This window comes from Microcaecilia unicolor, chromosome 3 (genome assembly GCF_901765095.1).
Source record: "Microcaecilia unicolor chromosome 3, aMicUni1.1, whole genome shotgun sequence".
Lineage (NCBI taxonomy): Eukaryota > Metazoa > Chordata > Amphibia > Gymnophiona > Siphonopidae > Microcaecilia > Microcaecilia unicolor.
The window spans coordinates 182124921-182137015 of NC_044033.1; the positions used below are offsets into that span (position 1 = coordinate 182124921).

Consider the following 12095-nt stretch of genomic DNA (forward strand, 5'->3'; position numbering starts at 1 on the left):
TCATCTTTGAGCTCTATTCTGAGGCTCCTATCCATGCTGACACTCACGTAACAGTGTCATATTTTACCCCCTCTCACTAGTGTAGATGCTTGTATCAGTAAAATAAGACCCTGTATCAGTAGAATAAGACTCACAGTGGAAACTGAGGAACGCAGAAAAATCAGTTGTATCTGAGGGGCACTGCTGCTTCCCACTCTTCTGTTGGTCTGTGATGAATTTTATTGCTGTCTACTGATGTGGATGGGATCATAACGGCAGGATAGTGCAATGACAGGAACAATCTGAATAGCTGACATCCTCTTCTCTGGTCCTGGGGGCTCAATCAAGGCAACAGGACTTGGGCTGGAATCTATGTGAGCAACTGTTGTGTTCTTACACTATAAACAGGAAAACCACAGCTGCAACGCTTGCCAGCAGGAGCTGTTTTCATCGTGCTGATGCTGCACAGCTTTTGTAGGACTGAATTGCAGTTCTGTGTGTAGATGAATCCCTGGAAAGCATCTGGGAGTGAGAGCCACTGATTTAGTGCTGCGTGCTGTCTGTTTTGAGAAAATGCTTGTGTGCTGAGAAAATGGCAAGATGGTGCAGAAGCTAATTTTTTTTTTTGGATGGAAAATCAATATCGTGTCTGACTGCATTTATTTCTGGCCTCCCAGTATTTCTCTGGTTCTCTTCTGAACAAATTCCTTCTTTGTGGATAGAGAGAACCCTAACTGTGATTAAAACTTCTTTTTTTTTTTTTTTTAGTCCTACACATTTTTTGAGAAGGCAAAAAATGTAGTCTCCTAGCCAGCTTATTTTAAAGAAAAAAAGAAGTACACAGACTTCTCTGGGTGTAATGACCCCTTTTCTTCTGCAGCAGACTACTGAGTAATTATCCTGTTCAGAAAACTTGAGATTGTATTTTTAATCTCAGATTTCTCTCTAATATAGATGTGACCATTTGGAGGCATTTTTTTTTTTGGGGGGGGGGGGGGGGTTGAGTTAAAGGCTACTGGAGTGGGGACAGTAGTTTATTAATAGTTTGTTTCTGACTCTCTCTGCCCTACCTGTAGCTTCAGAGAAGATTTTCCACAATCTGCTTGAGTTGAGTTAGTTGAACAAGTATGTTGGCTGGATCCATATCATTTCATGGTTGGACTTGTGTTCTCTCAAATGAAAGGCAGATTCTCTGGCTTTCACCAACATGTCACATGAACCAAGTGGATTTAGCTATCATTGAGTCAGAGAAAAGTGCCTGGCTCACCCTATTTTCATATTCTACTTCAGGGCCATCATCTGAACTCTGAACCTGTTCCTAAATTTATTGTGTCAGATTTAGATGAAGAATCTTCCTTGTTTTCTGATGTGAGATTGAGAGACAGAGTTGCTGCAAGTGCTTTAGTTCCTTGTTCTGCTGCCCCTCCGGCTCCTAAGAGATTTCAATTAGACCTCCGGGGGGGGGGGGGCACAGATATAGTATCAGTCTATTCAGGAGACATCATTGAAGGAGTCATTAGAGGAGGGAGAGCTCCCTCTTGAGGAGGGGGATGATCCGAAAGTCCTGAGGTTGTTTCATAAAGAGGAACTCAGTACTCTTGTTTCTGAGGCACTGGCAGTTCTTTCCATTGAGGAGCCTTCTGCTTTGGTGTCAGGAGTTCCATCTTCGTCGATCATGATAGGGCTTAGAGGTCCTTCTAAGGGCTTCCCAATGCATTCAGACATTCAGGACCTGTGTGCTTGTCCTAAGCTTTTATGCATTCAAATATAGTCTTTGTCTCCACTGGGAAACCGTTCCATGAATTCACAACCCTTTCCGTGAAGAAGTATTTTTTTTTAGGTTACTCCTGAGTATGTCCCCTTTCACCTTTAACCCATGCCCCCTCATCCCAGAGCTTCCATGTACCTGTTAAGCCAGTAAACAGCCTACTGCAACCCCGACAACAGAACGAGCCTGCCCAGTCACAACTAAACTGCAATAATTTTGTTGTATACTTTGCCAATAAAATTGTCTTCCAGGATTTACAGGCAGTCCCACACAGTGCCCACTCAGCTAACCAGGAGCACACAAACTTGCTCCCTACTCACACAGGCATTTGAGACTCTTTGAACCCAATAACAGAGAAAGGCCTTGACAAAATCCTAAGAGGCCTTTGACTAGCTACCAGCTATCTGCTCCCTCAGCCCCTGCCCATCTGTCACGTCCCTCACCTGTTCGACACACCTCCCGACTAGGTCGTTCCGCAGTTCCATCGGAAAGGGACAAGGATCAGGCTTAGGAAGGTCTATTTCGGTTTCCTAGTTCTGGCAGCCGTCATCTGGGTTGGATCAATGGCAGTAGCTATCTTGGTTAGCTCAGGGGGTCCAGCCATCTTAGAGTAACAAGGACAGGAAGGAAGCCCATATTTGGTCCTTGGAGATCTCCTGTGGGGGCAGCCATGTTGGATTCAGCTGAGAATGGTTGACTCTGCCTCCCTATTTAAAGCCTTGCCTTCAGTCCTTCTGTGCTTCGGCTTCTATTCCGTTCCTGGGTAGTTGCAGTGCACTTGGACCTTTTGTATGTGTTCCTGATTTTGACCACTGCTTGTTCCTGATAATCCTCGCTTGCTGCCAGCCCTGACCACTGCTTGTTCCTGATAATCCTCGCTTGCTGCCAGCCCTGACCACTGCTTGTTTCTGACTATCCTCACTTGCTGCCAGCCCTGACCACTGCTTGTTTATGACTATCCTCGCTTGCTCCTGCCTCTCTCGTCTAGCCAGTCCGCCAACCCCTGCGGTTCCAGAAGTCCCGTTGGCTGCCTGCAGCTGGGAGCTCAACTCCCGGTGAACGGCGGTCGCCGCGGGTGAAGTCTAGGGGTTGTTTGGCTGTCCTTTGGAGGCCAGCAGTTACCTATACCTCCGCCTCCAGCAGGACCCAAGAGCTCACAGAATTCCCACACAAGACACCATCAAATACAGTGCAGCAGGCAAGTTCCGGTATCGTTACCGGAAGGTGCCACAAAAATTGTGAACTCATCTCCTTTCTAATGGACAGCTACCAACAGCTTTAAAAGGAGCAGTGAATTATCCTCTGCTGAAGAACAATCTTGACCAGAACAAGCTTGAAAGATACCGGTCAGTATCTAACATCCCATTTCTAGGAAAACTTATAGAACAAACAGTCTGTGTTTAACTTAACAGTTGGATAGAAGAGAGAAACGGGCTAGATCCATGTCAATTTGGATTCAGAACCAGTTATGGAACGGAAATGGTTCTCATATCCCTACTAGATGATCTTCACAGAAACTGAAACATCAGCAGAAGAGAAGATCAGAGTTTCTCCGAGGACAAGCAGGCTGCTTGTTCTCATGACTGGGTGACGTCCACGGCAGCCTCCTCCAACCGGAAGAGTTTCACAGCAAACTCAAAAAGTGTCACGGGAGGTCCCGCGTGTGGGGCATGCCCACCGCGCATGCGCGGCCATCTTCCCGCCCATGTGCGACCGCTCCCACTCAGTTTTTCGTTTTCCGCGGTGGAGAGAGACTGCGTTGCGTCCCTCTCCTCTCAGCCCTCGGAAACCATCTGGTGATTTGTTCGCATTTTTTCCTTGTTTAGTGGCGCCGTCCGCGCTTTCTTTTCTTTCGTTTCAAAAAGTTAAAAAAATTTTTTACCTGTAGTGTTCTAGTTTTGGCCGTCTTAAGTTTCCTTTCACCACCGTCGCAGCCCTTTTGGCCGCGTGTCCGCGTTCTTCCCCTTTTGTGGCCCTTTTTACCGCCACCATCGACGATTTTGACCTCGCCACCGCGATTTTTCCGTTGATGACATCAAGGATTCGCAGCAGCTTCAAGAAGTGTGGTTGGTGCGGCCGGGCAATCTCGCTTTCCGACACCCACACTTGGTGCCTTCAGAGCCTTGGGCCTGAGCATAACCCCAAAGCGTGCTTAAAAAAGCGGACACAGGTGGCGAGACAAGCTCAGGGGGATCATCTTTTTGGTGCTTGGCCCGGCTTTTCGGTGTCGACGGTACCGTGAGAAGGGGGCGACCTATGACGATGCTTCTTAGCTTGTTTCTTTCGATGCACGTCATCGGTGCTCCGCGGTACCGAAGAGAAGGACGGGAATCCACACGCCTCCTCGGGATCGGATCCGAAAAGGGTCTGTCCCGATGGGCCTGCCCAGCAGGAACTGACGAGGCTTACTCAACTGCTCCCAGCGAGAGGTGGTCATCAGGCCTGTGGTTCTTGAGGTTGATGCCATATCCGGATTCTGCCCCCAAGAAGCGTCGACGCCAGGAGGACCACTCCCCCTCCATCCAGGAGGTGTTGATGCGTCAGTCGTCGGGCAGTCCGGTACCGCCGCCTGGCCCTGTGCAGATTCTATCTCCGACTCCTGCACCGGCCCCTCAGCCTTTCCTGACAGAGACTCTGGACAAGCGCCTCCGGGCCATTCTTCCAGGTATCCTGGAAGGGCTACTGCGCCAGTCTCTCCCAGTGCCGGGGGTGCTTGTGCCCTCGGCACCGTTGATGGAAGCGCCAGCTGGCTCTGGCTCTGTGATGCGGTCGCCGACACTGGTATCGCTTGCGGCATCGGTCTCGGCCGCCACTCAGGTGGAATTTCCGTTGACGTCGATGGAGGGAGCTTCATCCCCGCCAGCGCGGGAGTCCACCTCTCGACGTCATCATTGAGAACTTGGTTCCTCTGACTCGAGACGGGCCCGGCTTCGGACTGAAGTCAGGGAGCTCATGTCCGACACCGAGGAGGAGGCCTCTTGGGGGAAGGAGGAGGACCCCAGGTATTTCTCTTCCGAGGAGTCCTGTGATCTTCCCTCTGACCCCACTCCTTCACCGGAAAGGAAGCTTTCGCCACCAGAGAGCCTTTCCTTTGCCTCCTTTGTTAGGGACATGTCTGTGAGCATTCCCTTCCCCATGGTTACTGTGGATGAGCCGAGGACTGAGATGCTCGAGGTCCTCAACTTTCCATCACCACCTAGAGAGTCTTCCACGGTACCGTTGCACAATGCCCTAAAGGAGACACTGCTGAAGCCCTTATCTAACCCCACCATCCCGAAGAAAGCAGAGTCCCAGTATAGGATCCACAGCGACCCGGAATTGATGAGGACTCAGTTGCCACATGACTCCGCGGTGGTGGATTCTGCTCTCAAGAGAGCCAAGAGTTTGAGGGATACTGCCTCGGCGCCCCCAGGGCGCGAGACTCTTTTGGGAGGAAGGCCTATCATTCCTCCATGCTCATGACCAAGATCCAGTCTTACCAGCTCTACACGAGCATCCACATGCGGAATAATGTGAGGCAACTGGCGGACCTGGTTGACAAGCTTCCTCCGGAGCAGTCCAGGCCTTTTCAGGAGGTGGTCAGGCAGCTGAAGGTGTGTCGCAAATTCCTGTCCAGGGGTATTTATAACACTTATGATGTTGCATCCAGATCCGCTACCCAAGGTATAGTGATGCACAGACTCTCATGGCTGCGTGCCTCTGACCTGGACAACCGGACACAGATGTCCCTTGCTGGGGGATAATATTTTTGGTGAGAAAGTCGAGCAGTTGGTCGAACAGCTTCACCAGCGGGAAACCGCCCTCGACAATCTCTTCCAACCGGGCGCCTTCAGCATCTACCTCTTCAGGTAGACGATTTTTCAGAGGAAAGAAGACTGCTTCTTACGCTTATACTAAGCGTAGGTACAATCCTCCTTCCCGTCAGCCTTCCCAGGCTCAGCCCTAGCGCACTTATTCGCGTCAACAGCATGCGACCAAGCAGGCCCTGGCAGCTCCCCAGCAAAAGCAAGGGACGGGCTTTTGACTGGATCCGGGAGAGAATAGCCGCCATAAAAGTGCCCGTGCTGGACAATCTACCAGTTGAGGGGGAGGTTAAAATTTTTTTCACCAAAGGTGGCCTCTCGTAACTTCCGACCAGTGGGTTCTACAAATAGTGCGGTGCGGGTACGCCCTCAATTCGATCTCCATTCCGCCAAATTGTCCACCGGGAGTTCAGTCTTTCAGCTCCCACCACAGTCAGGTACTTGCAGAGGAACTCTCCGCCCTTCTCAGTGCCAATGCGGTCGAGCCCGTGCCACCCGGGCAAGAAGGGCTGGGATTCTATTCCAGGTACTTCCTTGTGGAAAAGAAAACAGGGGAGATGCGTCCCATCCTAGACTTGAGGGGCCTGAACAAATATCCGGTCCGAGAAAAGTTCAGGATGCTTTCCCTGGGCACCCTTCTTCCCCTGATTCAGAAAAATGACTGGCTATTCTCCCTGGATTTAAAGGATGCTTATACTCACATTCCGATACTGCCAGCTCACAGACAGTATCTTCGATTCCGTCTGGGAACATAGCATTTCTAGTATTGTGTGCTGCCCTTTGGGCTCGCCTCTGTGCCCGGGTGTTCACAAAATGCCTGGTGGTGGTTGCGGTGTCACTGCGCAAGCTGGGGGTGCATGTGTTCTCTTATCTCGACGATTGGGTGGTGAAGAGCACCTCGGAGGCAGCAGCTCTTCAGTCCATGCAGGTGACTATTCAACTTCTGGAGCTACTGGGGTTTGTGATAAATTACCCAAAGTCCCATTTCCGCCCTGTCTAGTCACTCGAATTCATTGGAGCACTGCTGAATTCACAGACGGCTCATGCCTATCTCCCCGAGGCGAGAGCGCAGAATCTTCTGTCCCTTGCCTCCCGGGCAAGAGCGTCCTAGCAGATCACAGCTCGGCAGATGTTGAGACTCCTGGGCCATATGGCCTCTACAGTTCATGTGACTCCCATGGCTCGTCTTCACATGAGATCAACTCAATGGACCCTAGCTTCCCAGTGGTATCAGGCTATGGAGAATCTAGAGGATGCAATCCGACTGCCCACCAGTTTCCGCAATTCACTCCACTGGTGGACAATTCGGTCCAATTTGACTTTGGGACGTCCTTTCCAAATTCCTCAGCCGCAAAAATTGCTGATGACGGATGCATCTCTCCTGGGGTGGGGAGCCCATGTCAATGGGCTTCACACTCAAGGACTGTGGTCCCTCCAGGAATTAGGTCTGCAGATCAACCTCCTGGAGTTGAGAGCGGTCTGGAACGCGCTCAAGGCTTTCAGAGATCGGCTGTCCTTTCAAGTTATCCAAATTCGGACAGACAATCAGGTTGCGATGTACTACATCAACAAGCGGGGGTAGGGGGGCACCGGATCTCGCCCCTTGTGTCAGGAAGCCGTTGGGATGTGGCACTGGGCTCGCCGGCACGGCATGCTCCTCCAGGCCACATACCTGACAGGCGTAAACAACAGTCTGGCCGACAGGTTGAGCAGACTTATGCAACCGCACGAGTGGTCGCTCAATTCGAGTGTGGTACGCAAGATCTTCCGGGCGTGGGGCACCCCCTAGGTGGATCTTTTTGCCACGCAGACCAACCACAAGCTGCCTCAATTCTGTTCCAGGCTAGCATCGGACACCTTCCTCCTGCATTGGGGGACCGGCCTTCTGTACGCGTATCCTCCCATACCTTTGGTGGGGAAGACTTTGCTGAAACTCAAGCAAGACCGTGGCACCATGATTCTGATCGCGCCCTTTTGGCCCTGTCAGATCTGGTTCCCTCTTCTTCTGGAGTTGTCTTCCGAAGAACCGTGGAGTAAAACTTGCTATAGCAATATGAGCTAAATAATATATAACCAAAAACAGTCTATAAAACAGACGTAATTTAGAAATTACTTTCAAAGCTCTGTTAGACCACTAAGTAAAATCAGGGGGTAGGAGAGAAAATTATAGGGAGTAATAAAGGGAAAAAACCCCCAAAATTTTAGGCAAATGGAATACAAGTATGACTACAGTCTATCCATCCTCAATTCAGTTAGGAGTTGAAACAATTAGGTTAAGCAATTTCTTAGAATCCAAAAAAAAATCTCAACTATTTAGGAACATAAAAAATATAACTACTCCCCATGCACTTGCAGGGATAGCAAAGGAAAAAAGAAGCACCCGAACTGCAAGCCTCCTCTTTCATAGCAAGAAACAATTTACAACGTTCTGGGTTCGTTTTGCAAAGTTAGGATATATCCAAATTTTCTGTCCATGAAACAAAACTGGGGAGTTCCGAAGAAACAAACAGCATGATAGTATTGATATCTTATTCAAACATAAAGGAATCTATAAGTGTCCATCTCCCCTGTACTAGCTCTTCAGAAGATTCTAGAAAGACAGGTTCATATCCAGGGGGGAATCAGTCTCCAAGGATTGATTTCCTTTAGGCAAGTAAAATATATTAACAATAGGTGGAGTTAACTCTGAAGAGATCTTTAACACTTCAATAAAGTATTTCTTAAGTGTCTCTGTGTGAACTTCTTGTATCTTGGGAAAATTTAAGAATCTTAAGTTCAAGCATTTAGCATAGTTTTCAAGATATTCTAGCCTTCTGTTACAAATGATCCTATTTTTAACTAACTCAGCTCCCCATTTCTGTACTCCAGTCAAATCTTTTTTTATGATCTCCAGTTTCCCCTGGAATTTCCCCAGCTTTTCTTTTGTTTGCTAGGTTTTGCTTTTGAGCAATAGAGCATTCAGCTCCTTAGAACAATTTAATAATGAATTGTCTAATCTTACCAAAACATTCCAAATCGAATCCAGGGTCACAACTGGCAGCTTTACAAATCGGATATTCCAGAAATATTTGCCTCTCCAGATACCGGAGCCTCTCCAAACTATGGGCAAACACCTCTGGCAGAGTTTTGGGTTTGAAACCTGACTTGACTGGGCAGGATTCAGTGTCAGAGGCAGCTGCAGAGGGGAGCTAAGCAAAAACTCTTCTTCCAAGTCTCTCATCCTTCCCTCAGGCAAGCAAGCAGCAAGAGCAACTCTCCCTCCTTTCACATTCACTCATGCTGCATAAGCAGTGATTTTACTCTGAGCCAGAACAGCAGCAGGGTGGGAGGGGATTGGAGAAACCACCTTGCCCTTCCTTTTTGGCTTCGGAGACATAGCAGGAAAATGAAGATTCTCAGCAACACGTATCTCAGAGAACAACCCACTAAAGCAGCACGTCATACCACCATCTTGGCTCTTCCCCCTTTCTGTGTTTTTTTTAAAAATTGGTTTTATTTAATGCTGGCTTAGAGGCATTTAAAAAAAAATCTTGATTTACACATTTTTTTGATTTTGCATGTTGTATATTGATTATGTATATTTTTTATACACCACCTTGGAAAAAGGGGAATTATAAATAAATACAAATTCAGGATGCTATTACATTTTGACAACCCTTTTATAGCAATTTGGCTCTCAATCAAACTATGGGCCCGTTTAAGCTTCTTGAGGAAAGAATCCAGCCATAATAAAGGGGCTGATCATTCCACCATTGTAGTACAATGCTCCAAAAGTAGATTTCCTAGTTCCATAGACCTTAAGTGCATGAGGGGATCACAAGAAGTGCCATAGTTATCCCCACATTGACCCTCTCTCTCTAACCATCCACTCATTTCTCTTAACTATTTCCTTTAAATCATCCCCTCTCACTCTCCCATCCCTGGTTTTGGAGCCTCCTGAATTTCCCCTCTCCCTGTGCTGTTTCTTTTCCCTCTCTTTTCCTGTTTGTATCTCTCCCCTTTACCTCTGCTCTTCTGTGATCAGCAGAGCCCTGAATCTCTCTTCCTGCAGAGCAGACTTACCTGAGTATTGTTGTCAATAGACTTGTATCCTAAACAGACCTTGTACTATTTTCTTCCTGCCAACCTTGGATTTGGGCCTGCAGTTTTCGGTCCATATCATGCCATCAGGAACACCATGAGGTACAGAGAAGAACCCCAGAAACTGTGCTGTGCAGCATCAAGAGACAAATGTAGAGGAATCTGGCCCTGGGATGCCAGAAGCCATGGAAGAAAGAGAAGGGACTGGCCTGGGAGGTGAAGGAGGGGAGGTGCAGATGAGATTTGATATATCGGCTTTCTGTGGTTACAGTCAAAGCAGTTTAGATATTATATATAGGTACTTATCAGGCTGCCAGTACTGCAGAAAAGAGAGAAAGTAGCATCAGGCTTATCGGACAGTACATCCCTCTCAGAAGGCAGATTCAACAGCAACGATTTCAGAGGTGGATATTAGCTGCTTCTGTCAGCAACAAAGTTTTGACAGGGAGAGGAAGGAAGAAAAGAGGGAATGGAAGTGAAAGCAGCCTATCTAAAATCATGAGGTGCTGCAAGAAGACAGGGAACGGTGTGATGTACAGCAGCCTCTCAGCTGTGTTCTGTTAGCAGTTGCCAAAACAGTTCTGTCAGCAGAAAAGTCAGGATCTCCCTACTCCTAGACCAGTGCTAGACCAGTGTTTCCCAAGTCGGTCCTGGAGCCCTCTTTTGCCAGTCAGGTTTTCAGGATATCAAAATGAATGTGCATGAAAGAAATTGGCATACAATGGAGGCAGTGTATATGCAAATCAATGTCATTCATATTCATTATGGATATCCTGAAAACCGGACTGGCAAGAGTGTACCCTCAGGACCTGGGAAACACTGTCCTAGACAACACTAGATCTGGGATGTCCCAATCAAAACCCAGCAGATTGAAGTCACCTAACAATAGCACATCCTCTTTCATAGGAAATTTTCAAATATCCGGCACTGCTCCCTGACTTTTCTCACTCCCCTGCGATCCTGTAAAGTTTACAAAGATCACAGCACCATGACTGGCTGCCTTCAGCCAGCCCCTGGTTCTTCCCTCTGCTGCATCCCACCTACAGGAAATTGCATCTGAGGAAGCAGGATGTAACAGAGGGAAGACCCAGGGGCTGGCTGAAGGCAGCCTGTTGTATCGCTGCTGCTGGCGACAGATGTAAACTTTACAGGACCACAGGGAAGTGATAGAGGTGAGGGAGCAGTGCTGGACCCACAGACCAGGGAGGGGGGAGAGAAAAGGCTTAACCTGTAGACGAAGGAGGACAGAGGCTGGGTATTTTGGTGCCCTTAATTGCTGGCACCCTGGACTAGAGCCTCACCTGGTCCAGTGGTTAAGCCTGCCCTGAATAGCTCAACTATACTCTTTTTCTAAGCCTGTCCAAACTTCAAGGGCTAAGGTTAATTTAATCCTATATTTCCCTTCTGTTTCTGGAGTATATTTTAAAAAGCTGTTTGAGCACTTTTAGCTATCAGACTGTATTAGTTTGGAATACACTACCATTAGATATAAGAGTTCATAGTAGTCCTTTTGTCGATCCTTAAACACTTTTTTAAGTTTATGTTTGTAAACGTATATTTTAGAATTTGTTGTTCCTAGTTAGTGTACCAGCCTTTATTTATAACTAGTAAGAAATGCCCGTTTCGGAAAAAAATGAAACGGGCGCTAGCAAGGTAACCCCCCCCCCCCCCCACCATCCTCCATCCCTCCCGAGTTCCAGACCCCCGCTCCGTGCCTCCCTTCTGAGTTCCATACCCCCCCTCTCCCTCCCTCAGTCACTTGGTTGCGAGTTTGTGATTAAAGTTCGCAGCGCTCTCCCCACTGCTGTCACAGAATCTCTGGAACTCGTGCGTTGTGCCTTCCCCACCCCACCCTCTACGTCATCGCGTTTTGACGCGAGGGCGGAGGTACACTGACTGCAGGCCCGCCCCGCCCTCTACGTCATCGTATTTTGACGCGAGGGCGGAGCTACACTGACTGCAGGCCAAACCGGATATCTCGGGCGCCTCAAGTTTCCGGCTTGAGGCTTCAATGGAACGTTGGAGGTGCCTTTTATATATATAGGTCTGTCTTGGACCCTTAATGGGGAGTAAGTGGAATATAAGCAAATGGATTAAAGTAGATTGAATTAGATTAAATGTTTTATTCCCTCGTTCCAGATTAACCCTCAGAACCTCCTCCATACCTCATATACCCTGCAGTTCTCTTTAATATTTTTTATATATGTAGTGCCACTCTTCCCCCTTTTCTTCTATCCAGTCTTTCCTGTATAGTCTGTGGCCCAATATAATTACTCCCCCATACTGTGGGCATTAGTGTACAGCCCATACTTTTCCAGACAGTGCCTTTTCCTGTTTCTCCAGAAGTATTTAATAATAATGTTTTATGTACCTAAACCCTGCTTTGAGAAGAAGCTGTTAGTTGCCCTTTAGGGCCTGGGGTCGTATGCCTGATTGGTCACCACCTCCTGGTTTTGCAATTTTAG

General features: G+C 48.1%; 1 protein-coding gene across 1 annotated transcript in view; it reads left to right on the plus strand.

Moving 5' to 3' along the window:
* BAZ2A (bromodomain adjacent to zinc finger domain 2A) overlaps positions 1-12095 on the plus strand; it is a 205016-nt gene that overhangs the window by 166985 nt on the left and 25936 nt on the right. The gene's annotated exons all lie outside the window — the stretch shown is intronic.